The 20,618-nt window shown below is 41.4% G+C and overlaps 1 protein-coding gene across 2 annotated transcripts in view; it reads left to right on the forward strand.

Moving 5' to 3' along the window:
* Positions 1 to 20,618, forward strand: part of LOC138747903 (ankyrin repeat and fibronectin type-III domain-containing protein 1-like) — a 171,967-nt gene that overhangs the window by 45,874 nt on the left and 105,475 nt on the right. The window contains exons 1-3 of one of the 2 annotated variants that reach the window (XM_069907528.1): positions 1,919 to 2,078; positions 4,828 to 4,962; positions 9,152 to 9,233. The gene's annotated coding sequence lies outside the window, so the exon portion shown is untranslated. Of the gene's footprint in view, positions 1 to 1,918; positions 2,079 to 4,827; positions 4,963 to 9,151; positions 9,234 to 20,618 lie in introns of those variants that run through there. The other variant, XM_069907529.1, reaches the window with a different exon arrangement.

Here is a 20,618-nt window from a genome sequence, read left to right on the forward strand (position 1 = left end):
TTCTTCCACATTTTATAATCTTTTCCCTATTTCTGTCATGACCAGCTCTAATCTATTCACTTTATCTTCAGTACTTTTCATTTTTCTTTTCATTTCACTAAATTATAATGTCAACCATTCTTTTAATGCTCTCATTTGTTCTTAAAAAAAAACTTTATATTCTGTCCATCTGTTTTACTTTCTATTTCTCTATGCAGATCTTGGTCTTCTTTTTCCTCTTCTTCTGTGTCTGTACCTGTGTTTGTGTCTTCTTATTCTCTTCCTTGTATCTGTGTCTCTTCTGACTTTCCTGATGAGTTGCTTGTCTCACTTTGCTGGGCTTCTTCTTGCTTGGCTTCTTGCTGCTGCTCCTCTTCTTCTGGGCGACTCATCTGTTGGGCCTCCTGCTGCTGCTCTTCTTTCCTTTCACTCCCTTTCCTGTCGCTTTCCTCTTCTTCCAGCTGAGAACCCTGGTGTCGGGCATCCCTCAGCTGGTCACGTTGTGTTTGCCCACTCCTCGGCTGAACCCCCCTCCCATCGGTGTTCTCCTTCTCCTTAGTAAGCACACTGCGCACTTTTGTTTGGCCCAGAGAGCCACTTTTGCAGTCCAGCGGTTGGGGGTCACGACTCTGCGGTGTCGTCACTACCCTCGGAGAATGGGCTCTCTTCTCCACGACGGCTTCCTGTTTCTTCATGCAAGTAAAGCCTTCTCCTTTCTCTTCCGGTATCTTTTCTTTTTTTCCCGTTGTTTTTACTTTTTCCTTCTTGGGTGCCATTTTCTTTCTTTTCTCTACAACTTTATCTTTTATTTGTTATGTTTTGTATTTCTTGAACTTTGTATTTTCTTCACTTTATTTCTTCTTTTCTGGAGAGAGCAGGTATTCCCCTACTGGCCACTACTCCATCATGTGACTCCCTGATAGTGGCCACCTTGAAGCACGTTGGTACGATGGCAGTGCTCAGGGATATGTTTAATTTGTCTGTGAGGATGTCAGCTAGTTGGTCCCTATATCCTCTGAGCACCCTGCCAGTGATGTTATCTGGTCTCGCAGCCTTACAATGGTTGACCTTGAGCAGCATCCTTCTCCTTTCAGCCTTCGTGAGATATAATCCCTGTTCGTGTGGAGGAGGTGTGGACTTCCTCATCTCTGTGTCATTTCTAGCTCGAAGTGCACATAGAAATCATTCAAAGCATCCGGGAGGGAGGCATCCCCAGCTGGTGGGGATTGATAAGGAAGTTGAGCCTGTTGGGTCTAAACACCTCCCTCTGTGAGTGGATTCTTGATTTCCTGCCAGGAAGACCTCAAATAGTCCTGATCATTAACACTTTCAAGGCCATCACACTGAACACGGCACCCCCCCCCCCCCCCCCACCGAGCTGCATGCTTAGTCCACTACTGTTCACTCTGCTGACCCACGACTGTACAGCTAAACACAGCTTGAACCACATCATCAAGTTTACTGATGACACGACTGTGGTGGGACATTTTAGTAAAAATGAGTCAACATACTAAGATGAAGTATAGATGCTTACAATCTGAATCTGAATGTTAATGAAACAAAAGAGATGGTTGTTGACTTCGGGAGGGCCCGGAGGGACCACACTCTGCTGATCATTGACAAGAGTATCAAGTTCCATGGAGTGCAGTTGATGGAGAATCTCACTTGGACCCTTAGATTTAATGCCTGCTCATGTGGAGGAGGTGTGGACTTCCTCATCTCTGTGTCATTTCTACCTTCGAAGCGCACATAGAAATCATTCAAAGCATCTGCGAGGGAGGCATCCCCAGCTGGTGGGGATTGATAAGGAAGTTGAGCCTGTTGGGTCTAAACACCTCCCTCTGTGAGCTCCATAGCCAAGAAAGCCCAGCAGCACCTTGGCTTCCTGTGAGTGCTGAGAAAAGTTCATCTTCCATCCTCACTACATTCTACAGAGGTTGTATTGAGAGAATCCTGGGCAACGGCATCACCACCTGGTTTGGAAGCTGTACCTCCTTGGACTCAAGTCCCTGCAGAGGAGAGTGAAGTCAGCACAAATCATTATTGGGGGTTCTCTTCCTACCATGAAGGACATCTACAACACTCGAGGCAGGTGAAAGGTAATAAACATTGTGAAGGACTCCACACACCCCTCATGTTAACAGTTCTCCCTTCTGCCATCTGGTAGGAGGTATCATAGTACTTGGGCCCTAACGTCCAGATTGGGCCACAGATTTCCCCAAGCCATCAGGCTCCTGAATTCCCAGAATATAAATGGAGTTTTACTGTATACATTTTAATATTTCAATGTGTTTAACTTTTATTCTAACTTATATTTATGTAAATATGATCCGTGGCCCTGGAGAAATTCTATCTTGTCTTTACCATGTGAGCATGGTAAATAAAGGTCACTTGACTTGAAGTAGAATGTTGCAAAAATAATTAGGAGTTGGGCTAAAGTTGAGAGCTTGAGTCAGTGGTGAAAGAGCAGGGATATTATTCCTATTATAATATTTTGTGCAATTTGTAATATGATGTACTCCAGAATTCAAGCAAAATCTGTCAGTCTTGACAACTTTTTTTTAAACCACATCCACAAATGTATGGCTTAGCAACCTCAGGGCACTAAAGCCTGCAAGCCAGAATGGAGTTCCTGAGGGTGGTCTGCATACATCTGCCAATTCTGCCAACTTTCTTTTCAAAAGCAGCGGCATATCTGTCCTGTAGGTCTGCTGGAGAACAGACAATAGGAAATGCACCATTCACTCTGTCCATCAGCTTATCAAAGTGAATGGAAAGCATTTCATATTCAGAGTATGTAAATTTGAGGTATGGACTCTATGATGTCTAGCAGTAATGTTTCCTTTTGCAAGTTCTTGGCCACAATTTCCATAGAGGTACCCACACTGTCTTTGATTGGTTACTGAATTGAGAATTCCAACACTGTCACCCTACTTGGGATGAATATGTACTTCTCCACTCTCCTTGCTAATTTGATTAAATCCACACTTCCTTCAGGCGCTTCACCGTCACTATTATTCTTTTTCTTTGTTTCCTCCTGTTTTTTAAAATCTCTGGTCTACTGAACTTCTGACGTATTCTCTACAAACTGTTCCTGCTGCCTGTTCATGCCATCGAGGACATCTACACGAGGCAGTCTTAAAAAAGCAGCCTCTATCCTCAAAGACCACCCCCCCCCCCCCCACGACCCAGGCCACGCCCTCTTCACTGCTACCATCGGGAAGAATGTACACAAGACACAAGGACTGAGTTATTTCAAACATGATTCGAGCAGATTATTTTTAGGTAGGTTGTGTCTCTTTTCTCCACTACTCAAATCACAACCTTCAGGGTAAGCAGGCCAACCTATTACCATCCCAGACAATGTAGAAGTTTGACAAGCTCTCTAAAGCCTGGAAGAGCAGTGCCATTTAGTGCTTCTTTCCAACCTTTCTCCTCTTAAAGCCTTTTGTTGAGAGAACTGTCAAGACTGGGATCTTGGTAGGTGAAGTACAACCTACAAGTTCGCAACCTAATCTCTTTGAGTGACAACAGACAGAACCAGAATACGTTTGTTTCCTTAATAGCATCTCTCAAGAGGCAGAAATTTGTGACTGTTTTGCAGTGACATGAGATTATTACAGAAGCGTGTGTGACAGGCAAACTGCAATTAATTTTAATTGCACCAGAAGAGATTAGGAGAGGTTCAATGACTGTTTATTATTCTTAGACTTTGTGAACTGGGTGTATTTACATCTAATCACTTTCATGTACCATCATGCCCTATCAGTTATTGATATAATTGCATTTATACTGTCAGGTTTATTATATTATCAATAACAAACTTTTATTGAATTATTAAGATCTGTATACAATAATGTATGTGGTCCGAAATGTGTGTCATTTCCCCAAGCCTAATCACTTACACAATTCCAACATTAATAGGATATGTAGTTTATTGGTTTCACAACCTCCTGCAGAACTTAAATCTGAGGAAAAACATAATGCAAAAGAAACTCAGCAGGCTCAAACAGTGTACTTCATATAGCAAAGATAAAGGTACCATCCAATGTTTCAGGCTTGAGCCCTTCATCAAGATATAGAAATATGTCAGCAGGCGCCCGAACAAAATAGTGGGGGGAGAAACATGGTCCAACAGGCAGGAGGTAATAAGTGGATAAGGGAGGGAGGGCACACCAGCAAGCAGGAGGAGGAGGGATGGCTCTGTGAATGGATGGGGAAGGCAGTGGAGAGCTAGAGGAAAGAAGACAAAGGGAAAGAGAAGGGACGGAGAATGGAGAGTAGGCTAGCAGAATCCAGAGAAGTCTATGTTAATGCCATCCAGTTGGAGGGTACCCAGGCGGAAAATTGTTCCTCCAATTTATGGTTGGACTGGCAGGATAGGTACTCGAGGCCATGAACAGATATGCGAGCATGGGAGTGGTGTGTGGAAATGAAGTGGTTGGCCACTAGGAGATCCCTGTCACTGATGTGGACAGAGCGAGGCTCTTAAATCCGAACAATTACTTGTACACTCATTGCAAGCTGTGGATCATGTCCGTGCAGTGGTGTAAAATGAATGTGCAGTTACCAATAGAAATAAAAATGAGCAACCATGTTAATTATATCGACCATCATATAAATTTCTTTCAGCCCTTTCAGCTCATGAGCTTGACATCAATTGATCTACAGTCTGGTACTTTTTTTTTGAAGGGTAGGAGGAAACCGGAGCCCCTGGGGAAAATCCACACAGATACAGGGAGAACGTACACACTCCTTATAGAAAGCGCAGGATTCGAACCCCAGGCGCTGTCGCAGTGTTGCGCTAACTGTGCTGCCCTATTTAACTGTAGTTTTTTTTCCTTCCAGCTGACCTTTACACATGCCAAGAAATTGGATCGTGTTGTTCCCTTTTTCGGCATCACATCACTGAAAATCAACGGGTGTTGCTGTAAATCAAAGCACAGTCTGGCATTTTCAGTGCTCATGTAGAGTGTTGCCAAGGTAAACAGTGGCTATACAATCACCCAGGCAAGAACACATTTTCATAATGCACATTTCTCTAGAAAATAATGATTTAAATATACACTGGCCGCACTCCACTTAAGGCATAGGGATTACTTAAGGTGGAATGAACATGGGAACGCCTTCATTGCCACTGATGTGTGGCCAAGGAGTTTGCATGCTCAATCCTTTTCGAATGTGTGCCATATTTCAGTGCACACGCTACCCCAAAGAGCTGGATATTTGAGTGCAAGGGTAATCCCATCTTTCCAAGGTTTCTGAGGTAGTAGAGGGATGTGTGTGGGCAGATGAGATTACTTTAGATTGGCATTGTGGGCTAGAGTCTATTCCTACGCTGTACTGTTCTGTCCATGCTCCAAGAAGTTCAGCCAAGCATAATTATATTGGTAGCTATGGGACCCCACCGACCTCAGTGAGTGAAGAATGCTGTTATCTTCAAGTCACACCACTGGTGTCAGATTTCCATTAGTTTCCCTGAAGTCTAAAGATAGAATCATCAGAATGTTGAATAGGTACTTAGCAACAGCCTGTAGTATTTTTCTCATTTGACCCTGTATTGGAAGACAGAGGAAAATTAATGATGGGATGATTTTTCTCTCAGTTTTTGCTCTAAACTGCCCACGACAGCTGCTAAATTTCAGGCTTCCAACCTTGGTGAGCTCCAAGAGGAGAAATATTGGAATAGGCTAAAGTATGGTCCATCATGACCTGTAGTAGAGTTCCACAAGCTCCTGATCCACTGGCCACAGAAGCAGTTTCTGTCAAATAAGAAAAGTGATTGCTTTACTTAACAGTAGGTGTATGCAAATTCCCCAAGGGTATGTCCCATTTATCTTCATTTGGTCCAGCAAAAGGCATTATTCCCCAATATTCAAAATGGCTGTTTTAAGCTACAAACTGTTTTAAGTGTTGATTAAAAGGTAGAGTTATACTCCATAATGCCCATGATTTGGGGGCTGTGGTGTTAATTCCTTCAGTTTCTTTGCTCAAATAACACATGCACATTTTAACACAATTTGTGCTATCCAAATTGGCAAAGAAAGTAGAAAGGCAATAGCATTTGTGCCCCTTGCTGACATCCGGAGTTGGCAAATTATGACAGTAATCCTTGTGCATTGATGATTTGGTGACAACACTGTCACATTGGACCATGATAATCCAACTAAAGTCAGATGTATTAAACACATAGAAACACGGTGATCAGCAGCTGGAAGATACAACCCACTCCACCCACCTGAGCTACCTAAAAGGATCCTGAATTACTTGCATGTTTTATTGATTTAAAGGCGAATGTGCCTTGTGCAGACCTAGTGAAGTTTTATAATAGAACACTGAAGCAAAATGTGAAAGGCTGCAGACCCCGTGGTTGAAGTAAAAACACAAGGCTGGAGAAACTCAGCAAGTCAAACAGTGTACTTTATGTAGCAGAGATAAAAGTATGTAACCAACATTTTGGGCTTGAACCCTTCATTAAGGTATGAGCAAAATGTAGGCAGGTGCCAAGCACTTTATCTAGCAAATATAAAGATGCATAACCAACATTTCAGGCCGTCATCAAGGTAGGCGCCCAAACCAGGTGTCTGTCGACATTGTTTTTGAAAAAGTCTTGGATCTCTGCTCTGCCTTAAATTAAACAAATCCAGACCAGATTCAGGGACACACAGGCACATGGACTTTGATGACTCTATCTATAGACTTTAACATGATAGAGAGGAAGTGGAGAGAGCCACTGGTGCATGGATGGTAATGTAAAGATGGTGGAGGAAATCTTTCAGCAGGAGCCACTATCAGTTTTCCGGGAGGATTTCTCCACCATTAACCAGACCAAGAAGAAATGTTTGAAGAGACCTGACTTCCCAATAAATGTTTTTCCAGGTATTTGCCATATGCTGCAGCTCACCTACAGCCTCATAACTTTGCCAATAGCAAATAATGTCATTGATGTGCATAATTTATTTGCCTTGCCTTATTTTGGGCTGGTGCTGGAGGCATTGATATCATTTTGCTGGAGGCATTGATATCATTTTGCAATTTGCAGCTCACCTCTGCACCAGGGACATCATAAAATCTCTATACTCAAGGAGAAATAATTTCATCTGCTTGTGCAAAGAAAATGCAGGTTTTATGAGGATAATTGGCTTCTTGTTATTAACTGCACTCACGATGCCCTGAGAGTGAATAATGCCAATGGTTGTGATGCCAGCTAAAAAAATTATGACAAAGGTATGTCAAGGGAGTGTGATGGAAAATTAAAGTGAGGCAACTGGAAATTCAGGATTCCTCTTATACACTGATTGAAAGTCAAGTCAATTGCAGGGACCCTGGCAGAAATATTTAAAATGTACTTAGCCACAGGTGATGTGCCTAAGGATTGGAGGGTAGCTCATATTGTTCCATTGTTTTAAAAAAAAGGCTTTAAAAGTAAACCAGGAAATTAAAAGCCAGTGAACCCAAAATCAGTAGCAAGTAAATTATTGAAGGGTGCTCTGAGAGTTCGGATATACAAGTATTTGGATAGCCAAGGGCTGATTAAGGATAGCATGGCTTTGTGTGTGGTAGATCGTGTTTAACAAATCTTATAGAGTTTTTGAGGAGGTTACCAAGAATGTAGGTGAAGGAAAGACTGTGTAAGTTGTCTACATAGACTTTAGTAAGGCCTTTGACAAGGTCCCACATGGGAGGTTGGTTCAGAAACTAGGTGTTCATGGAGAGGTTGTAAACTGGATTCAAAATTGACTGAATGGAAGAAGACAGAGTGGTAGTAGATGGTTGCTTCTCAGACTGGAGGCCTATGATTAGGATAAAAAAGTTGCGAACCACTGCTCTAGACCCAATTGTTATTGAAATGTTTTGCTTGAGAAAAACTGTCATTGGCCCATTTCCTTTGGATTAGAAACTGTGCACATAATGAGACAATTAGGTATGGTTAAAACAGTAGTTTTCAAACTTTTTCCACTCACATATCATTTTAAGTAATCCCTTGCTAATCGCAGAGCACCTGGGGATTACTTAAGGTGGTATGTGAGTGGAAAGAAAAAGTTTGAAAACCACTGCTCTATACCTATGACTGTGTGGCTATACAAATTTTCCGACTTCACCAATGACGGCAGAATCACTGACGACAATGAGGAAGCATACAGGAGGGCAATAGGTCACCTAGTTGAGTGGCGTCACGACAACAACTTGTACTCAATGTTTGCAAAACCAAAAAGATGATTGTGGACTTCAGGGGGAAATCAGGAGGACATATTCCAGTCCTCATTGAAAATTCAGTAGTGGAGAGGATCAAGAACTTCAAATTCCTGAGTGTCAACATCTATAAGGATCTGTCCTGGAGTCTCCACGTCGATGCAATGATGAAGAAGGCTTGCCAATGGCTATACTTTGTAAAGAGCTTGATGAGATTTGCTGTGTCACCAAAGACTCTTGAAAACTTCAATAGGTGTACTGTGGAGAGCATTCTGGCTGGTTGCATTAGTGCCTGGGATGGAGATTCCAATGCTCAGGACAGCAAACACTGTTTGTTAACTTGGCCAGCGCCATCACAGGCACCAGTCTTCATTTCGCTGAAGAGCCATTGTCTTAAGAAAGCAGCCTTTATCCTCAAGGACGCCCACCACCTAGACCATGCCCTCTTCGCTCTCCTCCCATTCGGGATAAAAGATGCAGGAGCCTAATGATGAACACTCAGTGGCACAAGGACAGCTTCTTCCCTTTTGCCATCAGATCCCTGAATGATCAATGAACCACAGACACTGTCTTACAGAGTAGGTGGCAAGGGTGGGCATCCGTGGCTGTCAGACCTGTCCCACTCCCTCGCGCGTCCAGATTGACGCACGCTAGCAACACTCCACCCAGCCCCCCATTTTCCTATGAAAGAAAGTCAGCTTACTTTTGCAAAAACTCAGAACTCCAGAAACTCCTTGAATCTCCTTGAGATTCAAAAGAACTTTCAAGGTAGTGATGTACTATTGAAAAGTAATCAATGTTCTTTAAAATGATGCAAATGATGCAAAATCTATGACATCTCTCACGAAAGGAAAATGGCATAAAGCATTTAAACCCATTGCTCTCTCAACAGATATTGGCTGATGCACTGACTGTTTCTTGCGTGTTCTGTTTTTTAATTTCAGATTCAAATATTTGTCCTGTTTGTCTTTATTAATAGGTTTTACTGATGCTGGTCACTGGGAAAACTCTTCTATCATTCAGAGTGGTGTATCAGGATCAGCTAAAGCAGCTATGGCCAGGTTAGTAGATTTAGGATGGAAATGAGGAGGAACTCCTTTTCCCAGAGAATCTATGGAATTTGCTGCCGATTTGAATCAGTGGAGACCACCTCAGTGAATATATTTAAGGTGGGATAGATTTTTACATAGTAGGGGAATTAAAGGGATATGGGAAAAGGCAGGAAGGTGGAGGTAAGCCTTTCTTCAGATCACCCATGATCTCATTGAATGGTGCAGCAGGATCGACGGGCCGAATAGCTGACTCCTGCTTCTATTTATTATGTTCTTTAAAGTCCAATACAAAAGTACAGGTAGTCCTCGACTTCTAACCTACGCAAGTTACATCCACCCACACATACAACCAAAATTTTTTTTAAATCTTCATTGTTTTACTATTTTTGGTACACAGACAGCCAATCTGTTTGCTCATAGTTTTGCTATTATCTGATTCCACCTGCATTGAATTCTCCCATCGTTATTGAATGAAGATCTACCGGGACCAATGCCTGAAGAGGGCGCACAAAATCTGTGAACCGGTGCGGACTCGAAAGGCCAACATGGCCTGTTTCCGCTCCGTAAATGGTTATATCGTTAAAATTACTGTACAAGTACATATTTTGTATTAAAAGTACTGTATAAAGTGGACCCCACTCCCAGCGGCAGCCCGAAGTCCCCGTTTCCTGACTTTCAACCAATAACCCGAGTTACAACCAATCCTGTTCCTGTACTGATCCCAACGTTATCATTAACTGTTTAGATCCAAATATCCCATGGTGTCGTAGTTAGAAAGAAAAACTATTTTCTCCAATGACCAAGTGAACTTGCATGAGAATGTCAAAATAAAAATGAGATCTGCCTGAAACTTGGGGAATTTATAACATGGTTATGGTCTGGTGATAATTGGAAGAGGTGCACCTCATTAAACCATCTCTTCTTGGCACGGAGCTGATTGCATTTCCCTTCCACAGGAAGTAACATGATTGTTTCAGCAATATACTTGACACTTCCGGGAGTTCACAAATTCATTGTATAATGTATGTCACACCATTGTTTCAACTGGCCATCACAGTGACATAAAATGCTAAGGAGGGAATTGTAGAGGTGGTTAAAAGTTGAATTTGTAGGTGGGAGCTGGGTAGGGGTAGGTGGAGCTTTGGTCAAACATTTCCTTTGGCTGCAATTATATCTAGCACAGAGGAAGAGCGATGTTTTTGTTGGAGCCTAATCACACTGGTCCCAGAACATTACAGCAATAGTTCCTCAGGAGACTATCCTAAACAACCATTAGAATTGTCTTTCTCTCCACCATAAAGTCAAAGAGTGATAAGCTTGCTCAACAATGCATCCCATTTAGTTTCATGCCCGGTGTGATAATGCAATGTACCATTCTTCATTCAAGTTTTAGCTCATAGAGCACAGAATGCCAACAAAAGAAAATCCGGTACCTTGGAATTTAGCAGCATACCATTGGCAGATCCTCTGTCCGCACATCGTAGGTCACCACTGACCAGAAACCTAACATAGATTGGCTCCAAACATACTGTTGTTGCAAGATGAAGTCAGAGTCCATAATTAGTGCCAACCCAAGAAGAATAAAAAGAATTTCACTTTTCAATAAAGCACATCTCAACAATTTTCTGGGTAAGGAGTTCGAGATTCCGTCTGTCATTTGTGTGAAGAAACGCCAGCTCAGCCAGGAATGAAGCCGTTGGATCCATGCCAACTCCCGGAGACACCTGTAGTAAAACACAAAGAGTCTGCAGTTAACGTGAATGAAGTAAAAGCGCAATGCTGGAGAAACCCAGCAGGTCACACAGTGTACTTTATATAGCAAAGATAAAGGTTCATAACCAACATTTGGTATGAGCAACATGTAGCCAGGCTTCTGAACAAAATGAGGGGAAGGAGTACAGTCCCAAAGGCAGGAGGTAATAGGTAGATAAGGGAGGGAAGGCAAACAGAGGGAGAAAAGATGGCTCTGTGAATGGAGAGGGAAGGGGGTAGAGAGCTAGAAGAAAGAAGGGAAAGGAGGGTGACTGAAGAGTAGGCTAGTATAAACTAGAGAAGTTTATGTTGACCCATCCAGTTGGAGTGTGCCCAGATGGAAAATCAGCGGATTGTTCCTCCAATTTATGAGTGATTTTACTGGGATAGTTCATGAGGCCATGGACAGACATGTAAGCATGGGAGTGGGGTGCAGAATTGAAATGGTTGGCCTCTCCTTGATGAAGGGCTCAAGCCCAAAACTTTGGTTATGTATCTTTGCTATATAAAGTACACTGTTTGACCAGCTGAGTTTCTCCAGCATTGTGCTTTTACCTATCTCAGGGAGCAATTCTTAAGTTCTCTGTATCCCTGTACCTTAATTTCTTTCACACATGCCCATATTTCCTTTTGATTCTTTTAGCCATTACCTTAAATTAAAGGACAATTTACCATGTCAATTAATCTCCCAGTACATCTTTGCAATGTAGAAGGAAAAAGGAGAATCTGAAGGAATCTACCCAGCAGAGAGAAAACTTGCAAATTCCATACAGACAGCACAGGGGCTCACCTTTTCCCTAGTTGGCTGCTCAACATGACTAGTCCAAAAAGCAGCCCCGAGATATGATGGTAGTATTTCCTTCACTGCAGATCCGGAGCTCAGGATACCGATGGTATGGACCGAAGTCTGTGTGGCTGTAGAAGCTGCAGTAGCTCTAGAGATGAATCCACGGATACTCAGTGACTCTAGGGGGAATTCTCTTTTGCTTCTCTTTCTCTGACTAAGAAGCACTTCAGGCAATTTCTGCCAATGGCAAATCTGTCTACCTTAAGACAGGAGAAAGCAAATTTAATGTAATATTACACTGTTTATTATATGACAATAAAAATAACCTTGAATCTACTTACAGTTTGCTTTGGCCAGTCTAAGTACAGATTAGTATCATCCATTAACCACAGAACAGTTAGCACAAGGCTATTACAGTGCCAGCAACTCAGGTTCGAATCCAGTGTTTTGGGCCTGAGTCTTTCCTCAAGTTGTTAAGATGACCACTTGAGGAAAGACTCAGTCCTGAAACATTGGTAATATATTTATATTTTCTCTTATAGATGCTGCAAGACTTGATTTAAGATTTCTTCTCTTGACTGGTTTAATGTATCTTAGATTTTGTACTTTAAGTGGATAGGGGGGAGGTAGGGAGGGTGGGATGGGAGGAGGGGGGGGGGAGAAAATGACACTGTATATATTTGAAAAGGAAAATGTATGTATCATGGTCAATGTGGTTTATGGTGTGAAAAATAAAAAAAATTAAAAAAAAAGATTTCTTGTCAGAGTACATACATGACATCACATACAACCCTGAGATCCTTTTTCCTGCGAGTGAGGGAGAATTACCACTTATTGGTAGTGCAAAAACAAACTGTGCACAAGTATACACATAAACAAATAAAGAAATGTAGACAAACTGCAAACAGAGAGAGAAAAAAAATCAATAAAGTGCAAAAGTAAGAGTTCTTAAATGAGTCCCTAGTTAAGTTGGTTGTTGAGGAGTCTGATGGAGGAGGGATAGCAGCCGGCCCTAAAATTCTGCCTGGCCTTCAGGAAAAAGAGAATCTCAGGGTCGTATGTGATGTCATGTGTGTACTCTGACAAGAAATCTGAACTTTGAATGTGAGGTATACCAAAATTCTTACTTGCTGCAGCCAAACAGATTCTTCATTTAAAAAAATCAACAGTGTATATTTAAATCAAATTAAAAGCAAATAATAAACACAGAAGAAAGATAGATAATAGATATTCTCAGTTATCCCAGTGCAAAAAAAAGTTGTGTAACAGTAGTGCAGGCAGTCCACTTTGTTGTGTTAGAATATTTTATGATTGGTGCAGTAAGGGTGAACTAATATGCGCTGTAACCTAGAGAGAACATCAGCTTTGTCAGCTAATTTACACCAAATCAAAACTTCCAGTCTTCTTAAATAATCCTTGGCATTATCATTGGGCACCTAGTGTTGTCCCCATCACAACTGTGGGTCACTTGACACACTGGCTTGCAAAGTATTGCACCTCTGCCAATCCTTTCAGAACTTATTCTGAGCTGATGCTGTTCATTTCTCAAGGCAGATGACAGAATTGCTTGTCATTTGTGTGTCTCTGCATAATTGGACAGTCGGCAGCTTCATTAACCTACACCTCCAATAACTTTCTGTCAATCTCAACTGTACCTCTAACATCTCATAGTCTCACATTACAATTGCCTGCAGCATAGATGCCATTACTATGTAAACCCCATGTCATCTGCGGTGGCTGTAATACTGTGCAAATTCTCTTTTACGTGAGAAACATATTCTCTGAATTCTGATGAGGACAGATATTGACATTGTTACCAGGTAAGTAACCCAGGAGACTGGACTAACCATCCTGAGATCTAACTTCAAATCCCATTATGTCAGTGGCAGAATTAACCCCCACCAAGTTTACAGATGAAGCCTCTAACTGGGATGACTCTTACTGAGCAGGGATAAGGTGACACTTTCAGTGAATAACCCTAATGGCAAGCTCTTCATCCTGGGCAACGCCGTGGCTGTTTCACCCAACTTTATTCAAACAGCTGCTACAAGCAAAGCATGACCAGGGCACTCCGCTGGCTGAATATTTGATGTTACAAGCCAAGTTAACAAACCTCTGGACATTTTTCTTGTCCTGAGGGTAGGCTCCTCCAACCAGACAGTGATACAACTAGACAGAATATTCTCCATCGTACACCTGTAGAGAGTGATGTATCAAATCTCCTCACAATATATAGCCATTGACGAACCTTCTTCATGATTGCATAGACATGGAGGCCCCAGGTCAGATCCTCAGAGATGTTGACACCCAGGAATTTGAAGCGATTGACCCTCTCCATTGCTGACCCCTCGATAAAGACTGGTTCATGTTCTGATTTCTTTCTTTCACAATTACCTCCTTGGTTTTGCTAATATTCAATGCAAGGTTCTTGTTATGACACCACTCAACCAGCTGATCTATCTCCCTCCTCATTGCCATCTTCAAATTTGTAGATGGCATTTGAATTGTGCCTGGCCACACGGTCATGGATGTAGAGTGAATAGAGCAGTGGGCTAAGTACGCATCTATGTAGTTCACCTGGGTTGTTTGTCAGTAAGGAGGAGGTCATTCTGACTGTGGTCTTCCTTCTCTGTGATCCTCATCGCTCCTCACTTCCACTTCATCTTGCATCATGAGTAAAGTTGCAAATGTTAGATTTGCTCCCTCAGCCAAATCCTTGTGAAAAATTCCAAATAATGGGACTTAAGCCCTAACTCCTGTGATACCCTCCCAGTCAACAGCAAAACATTTATTCTTGTTCATTATTTTCCATCTCTTAACCAACTCAAAACCCCTAATACTATGTGTCATATAATAATTTACTTTAGTGTAGGTTAGAGTATCTACTAATGTCAGGCAATCTGATTTCGCTCTCCCTCCTTTCTTAAACAGTGGGGACTAAATTTGCTCCCCTCCAGTTTGCAGGAACCATCCCAGCAATATAGAATATTAACAGGTTCCATTTCTCTGAGCCAAAACTCTAGAATATAGACTTTTACACTGAACAATGGGGATTTTGCTTCCTGAATACTTTGGGTGTATTTTATGGATTTTGGACTGCTGATCGCGAAATATCTTTGTCTGTAACTCAGGAAATTTTTTTAGCTTTTACTATGCTGATGGCCAGTTGAACAATTTTACTGAAATTAAAGGATGATTCTTCATCTACCCATGCACAGTGGTTACATGATGTAATGTCTTATTAAGCTTGTAGAAAATTAGATTCAATATTAAAGAGAGACATTTCAATTTGTAAAGATGTGGACTCCATTCTTAGAATTCTATTATGATTGGAAGAATCAAGAACTCTGAAGAGTCCGGGAGTTTGCCGTCCGATGCCTGGAGGTCGCTATCTGATTCGAAACTTCCTTTTTTTTATAACTAATGGTAACCTTGATTAGAGGGAGGGGGTAGATTAGTTTTAGTTTTATAGGGTTTATTTTTCCTTTTTTTCTTTTTTTTAACCCAAATAATTTGGTAAATAAATAGGCAACTGGCTCACGCTGTTATATTATTCTTTTGGATTTTATTTACATGTATGTGAGGTGACTGGTTATATATCATTGAATTTTGTATGCAATTTTATATATTAAAACAATATATTAAACTAAAAAGAAAAATTTCCTATCACGTACTGTTTTTAAGTATAACATATTTTGTGATTTCCTGTCATATTGCCCATGAAGCAAGCTGTTTTGGTCAGTCCAAGCATGCCTGGCAGGCACTCAGTGCAGATGCTATGCAAATGTTGTCATAGACCTGGGCATGCTTAGTCAGGATAGATGGAAACAGGCTATAAAAGCAACTCACATATACAGATGCTGTGCATTACATTGATTATAGATATATGCTTGTGATGCACATGTTCTTCATAGTGAGTGTACTTATTAATAGCATTTATTGTCTTCAGGAAGATTCAATAAAGCAGAAATGTCTTGTCAATGTCGCAACACCTGTGATTCATTCTGTTACATGACTATTTATTAAGAAATCCGATGAGTTCTATTTCAGTTGTAAAATTGGTGATCAGGGCAAACCCTGGGCTCCTCTCATTTGTTGGGCAACATGTGCAGTCAACCTGAGAGTTTGGCTCTGCATTATTAGGCGAATAAACATGCTACATTCAATAAAAAAAAGTTAATTTAATGTTTATCCAACTCCTTGTGCAATACAGCAAGTTGTCTATCATAATCCCCAATTTTTATTTCAGGAAGCAAACCTTTTGGGGGAAAAAAATTGTTGTCCAGTTGAGTCTTTATGATGTTGTTAGTTCGTGCTTATTAATGTTGCTCTTTAACATATCTTTATTAGTACTGATTTCTGTGACTTTCTCATTTGAACTGTACCATTGTTTCACAATTATTTCTGAGAGTTTTGTTTTGCATCTTCTGTGATTTCGGATTGAACAAGAATACTTTAAAACTTGAAGTGAAATTTTATATCATAGTTATTCTTTCTCTGAGCTCCTTCATAATAAGATTATTAATGATCACTTTCCCTTTAGTTCTAAAATAACCTGTTCCACAATTAGCTCCTCAACATACTGATCTAGAAATTCACCTGCATACATTACATTGTTAATGTTATCCTGATTTTCCCAGTCTATCTGCAGATCAAAGTCCTCTGACGATCTTGGCAATGATCGCACAAAATGTTCAATTCCACTCACAGCACCTCAGCAAATGAAACAACCCATGGCTGCATGCAACAATACCTGGACAACATTCAGTAAAGTCAGTGTGAACTAACATTCACAACAAGAGAAATGCCAGGCAGTGACCAACCTCTCCCTTTGGAATTCAATGTCAAAAATAACCAGAAACTTAATCAGACCAATTCATAAAAACTGCAGGCATACAAATAAGTCACACAATGAAGAGCATCTGAAAGGAAGTGCTCCTCTTGGAAGTATGCTGCTTCAAGACCATTCAGTAAGATCAACCTCATCCAGTCTGCTTGGATGGTACCCTATCAACTGCTCCAACCATTCACTCCCTCCAACACCGGCACACATTTACTCACCTGGGCAGGTCCAATCCCACCCTAAACTCCAAGAAGGGCAAGAGTTTCAGATGGATGGGAACATCACACTTCCAGTTGACATCCTCCAATATGCATACTGTTCTAACAAAGAAATACATTGGGCAGTTGTAACATATTCAAATGTAAGTCAGACAGTGAGAGCTACTTACAAGAACAGATCTGGAGCTTCAAACAAGAATATTCATTCTAATTCACGACAAGTGATGCTTGTGCTTGAATGGAGATAATAATATCACTACATCCTCTAACCATTCAAACCCTCTTACAGCATGTAGGTCATAACTTTCCTAATGTTTTGTAGGTGTGGAAAGGCATAGGGCATTTTGTTGTTAGAAGAGATCGATTAGGAAGATATTAAAACCTTGCCTCCAGCATGTATTTCTTAATGGTTTAATTTACTGCTTAGATATTTTTCATTGGGCACTTCTTTCCATGGTGTTGTTTCTGTCATACAGAGTTTGCAGATTAACTGGTGTATTTGGGCAGCAGGCACTCATGGGCCAGAAGGGCCTGTTGCCATGCTGTATCTCTAAATTTAAAAATAATTCAAAATTTAAATTTAATAACATTCTTCTGATTAAATATACCCAGCTTCATCACAAAAGAGTATAGCTCTGTGGGAATGTTCTCACTGATGTTGTGGAGGCACCAGCTCTCAGGACAAGAATAAACTCCAGAGGGTTGTTAACTCGGCCAGCGACATCACAGGCACCAGACTTCAGTCCTTCAAGGACATCTACATGAGGTGGTGACTTAAAAAAGCAGCCTCTATCCTCAAAGACCTTCAACACCCAGGCCATGCCCTCTTCACTCTTCTACTATCAGGAAAAAAGTACAGGAGCCTAAAGACGGACACTCAGGGGGCACAAGGACAGCTTCTTCCCCACTGCCATCAGATTCCTGAATAATCAATGAACCAAAGACATTGCCTTACTTTTAGCGCACTATTATTTTTTTTTACATAGTAATGTTGTAAGATTTTGTGACTCGTTCATGACAATAAAATTTTGATTCTGAACTTAAATTTGTATTTAAGTCGGAACGTATATACGGTCCTTAGTTAGCGTCAGTTAGTCAAATGTTTATTTTAGTATATAGTGTATATATTTTACCTTTCTATGCATGTGAAACACTTAAGAAACACTTCCAAATACACTACTGCATCTTAAACATAATAATACAGTGCATAATTGAATGGTGTAGAAGAAGATGGAGAGATGGCTACTGTTGGAGAGGATGGACCTAGTACTGGAGAGTCAGGGTTTGATTCTGCTGCTGGAAGAGGGGTGGGGAGGGGGGGGGATTTACTACTGGAGTTAATTTCTTGAAGTAGGTATCAAGGGAAGTTTGTACAGAGATTTTCTTTTTCTTGTCATTAATGGCCTAAAATCCCCAGGTAGATTGGTACAGTTCAAATACAGTACAAGTATATTAGAATTTTTGTCACGTGAAACTTGGAGATGGAATCAGCTGCAAAGGAGCATCTGTTCATTTCTAGCTGCTTTTAATCCAAGGAGGCAGTAAAGAATCTCCAAACTGTTGGTTCACAAGTCACTTGTAACCCAGATGAAATAAGAGTATACAGTACTGTACAGGTGCAATGTTCAAATTCGTACTTTTCAATTTTGAATTTGTTCCCGCACTTGCAATGTGCTGAATGCTACACTCTCGTGAGGCTGACTCAAGCATGCTCGAACCGGAAGTTGACGGTATTCTACTTCCAGCCTGCTTGTATGAGTTTTTTGTAAATCAGACATTTTTACCCTGGGCAGTGCCTGTATAAATCTTTTGGGATGATTTATTTAATTATGGGATACTGTTCATCAATCTCACTGCCTGTGATTCTCCAGCCTGACAGTCTTGATTTTGATCCTCCTGTTGTGGGTCCAAGATAGGTCATCTTTTATATGCACACAAAGGAACTTTGTCCTCGTGAGATCCACAATCATCTCCTTTTACTTTTCCACGTTAAGACTCAGGTTGTTCGCACACCATTTTACAAGCCTTTCAACCTCCTATCTGTAAGCCAACTCATCATTGTTGCAGTTGAGGCCAACTACTGTTGATTCATCTGCAAACTTCATGATTTTGTTTGAATTGAATCTGGCAGTGCAGCCATGAGTCAGAAGTGTGAATGGTAGTGGGCCAAGCAAACAACCCTGAGGTGCACCAGTGCTCAATTATGGAACTTCAGATTTTGCTGCCAACTCAGACAAACTGTGGTCTTTTAGTCAAGAAGTCTAGAATCCAGTTGCAGTCCGAGCAAGGACAGTTTCTTCCACACTTATGGAACTGATTTCCAGACCCCACTACACCTTTGGTTAAAGAAAAGTGTTCAATTTTCCCTGAACATTTCTGCCAATGAGCAATCTGAATCTCCTAGTTTTTGACTTCTCTGCCAGGAGCAATATTTGTTTCCTGTTTACCCTATCTGGGCCTCTGCTAATTTTATCACCCTTGATTACATCTCTCAGTTGCCTTGTTTCAAGAAAGGAACTCCAGACAAAACAGACGTCCCTTGTAACTAAGATTCTCTGGCCCAGTCAACATCTCTGAGAATCTCCTCTGGACCCTTTCATATCCTTCCTGTTGTGTGGTTGTGGAGACAGCGAAGCACGAAACAGGTAAATTCAGTTCATTAGTCCATGCCTGACTATCTGGTTTTAGCTGGTCACATAGAACCTATAGCACAGTATAGGCCCTTCAGCCCACAACATTGTGCTGACCCATATATACTTACCCAAAAACCCATCCCTATTTCATAGTCCTTTATTTTCATTTGCCTGTCTAAGAGTCTCTTAAATGTCCCTATGGTTCCAGTCTCCACCACCACCCTTGACAATGCATTCCAAGCACCCACAACTCTGTGTGTAAAAAAAACTTACCCCTAATGTCTCCCCTAAACTTTCCTCCTTTCACTTTGTATATATGCCCTCTAGTGTTTGCTACTCCCACTCTGGGAAAAGGGTGTTGACTGTCTTCCTTATCTCTACCTCTCAGAATCTTGTAATTCTCTATTAAGTCACCTCTTAAGCTTCTTCACTCTAAAAAGAAAAGTCCCAGCTCTGCTAACCTTGCCTCATAAGACTTATTTTCCAGTCAAGGTAAATCTCCCCTGTATCCTCTCCATTCCTTCCACTTCTTTTCTGAAATTAGGTGACCAGAATTGAACACAATATTCTGAGTGTGTTTTGACCAGAGATTTATAGAGCTGCAAAATGACCTCTCAACTCCTGAACTCAATCCCCCAACTAATGAAGGCCAGCATACTATAGGGGCCTCCAAAGTAGTCAATATCATCCCCCAGAGGTTGATAGGAATCTCCAGGAGGTTGATAAATGCGAGGGAATCAAAATGGGGTTGATAATATGGGGGTGGGATTCAATTTAAAATTGTGCCTCCCACCACCCCCACAGAGTGGGGGGGGGGGTGGGGAGAGGCTAACCTGCCATGAGCATTCACGTGGTGCCGCCATGCTTCCCCAGCCGTCACATTTCCCTCTTACTGCGCATGTACCAGCCGGTCACGCATGGCCTGCAGACCTTGGGACACTGCATTTAACAGGTAAATTCCATTTCTGCCCCTTAATTTGTCCTCCACTTTGGGATATAGGGCCTAAACCCCAAAATGGAGGATAAATTAACATCTGTCTCATGGTGGATTCAGAGGGAGGACAGAGGGCTCAAAAGATGGACTGTCTGGCCTAAAACCAGGCATCTGGCCACACCACCCAGTGCTCTCCCTCCCCGTCCAGCTCTCCCAACCCCTCACCA

This window comes from Narcine bancroftii, chromosome 13 (assembly GCF_036971445.1).
Source record: "Narcine bancroftii isolate sNarBan1 chromosome 13, sNarBan1.hap1, whole genome shotgun sequence".
NCBI classification, from domain to species: domain Eukaryota; kingdom Metazoa; phylum Chordata; class Chondrichthyes; order Torpediniformes; family Narcinidae; genus Narcine; species Narcine bancroftii.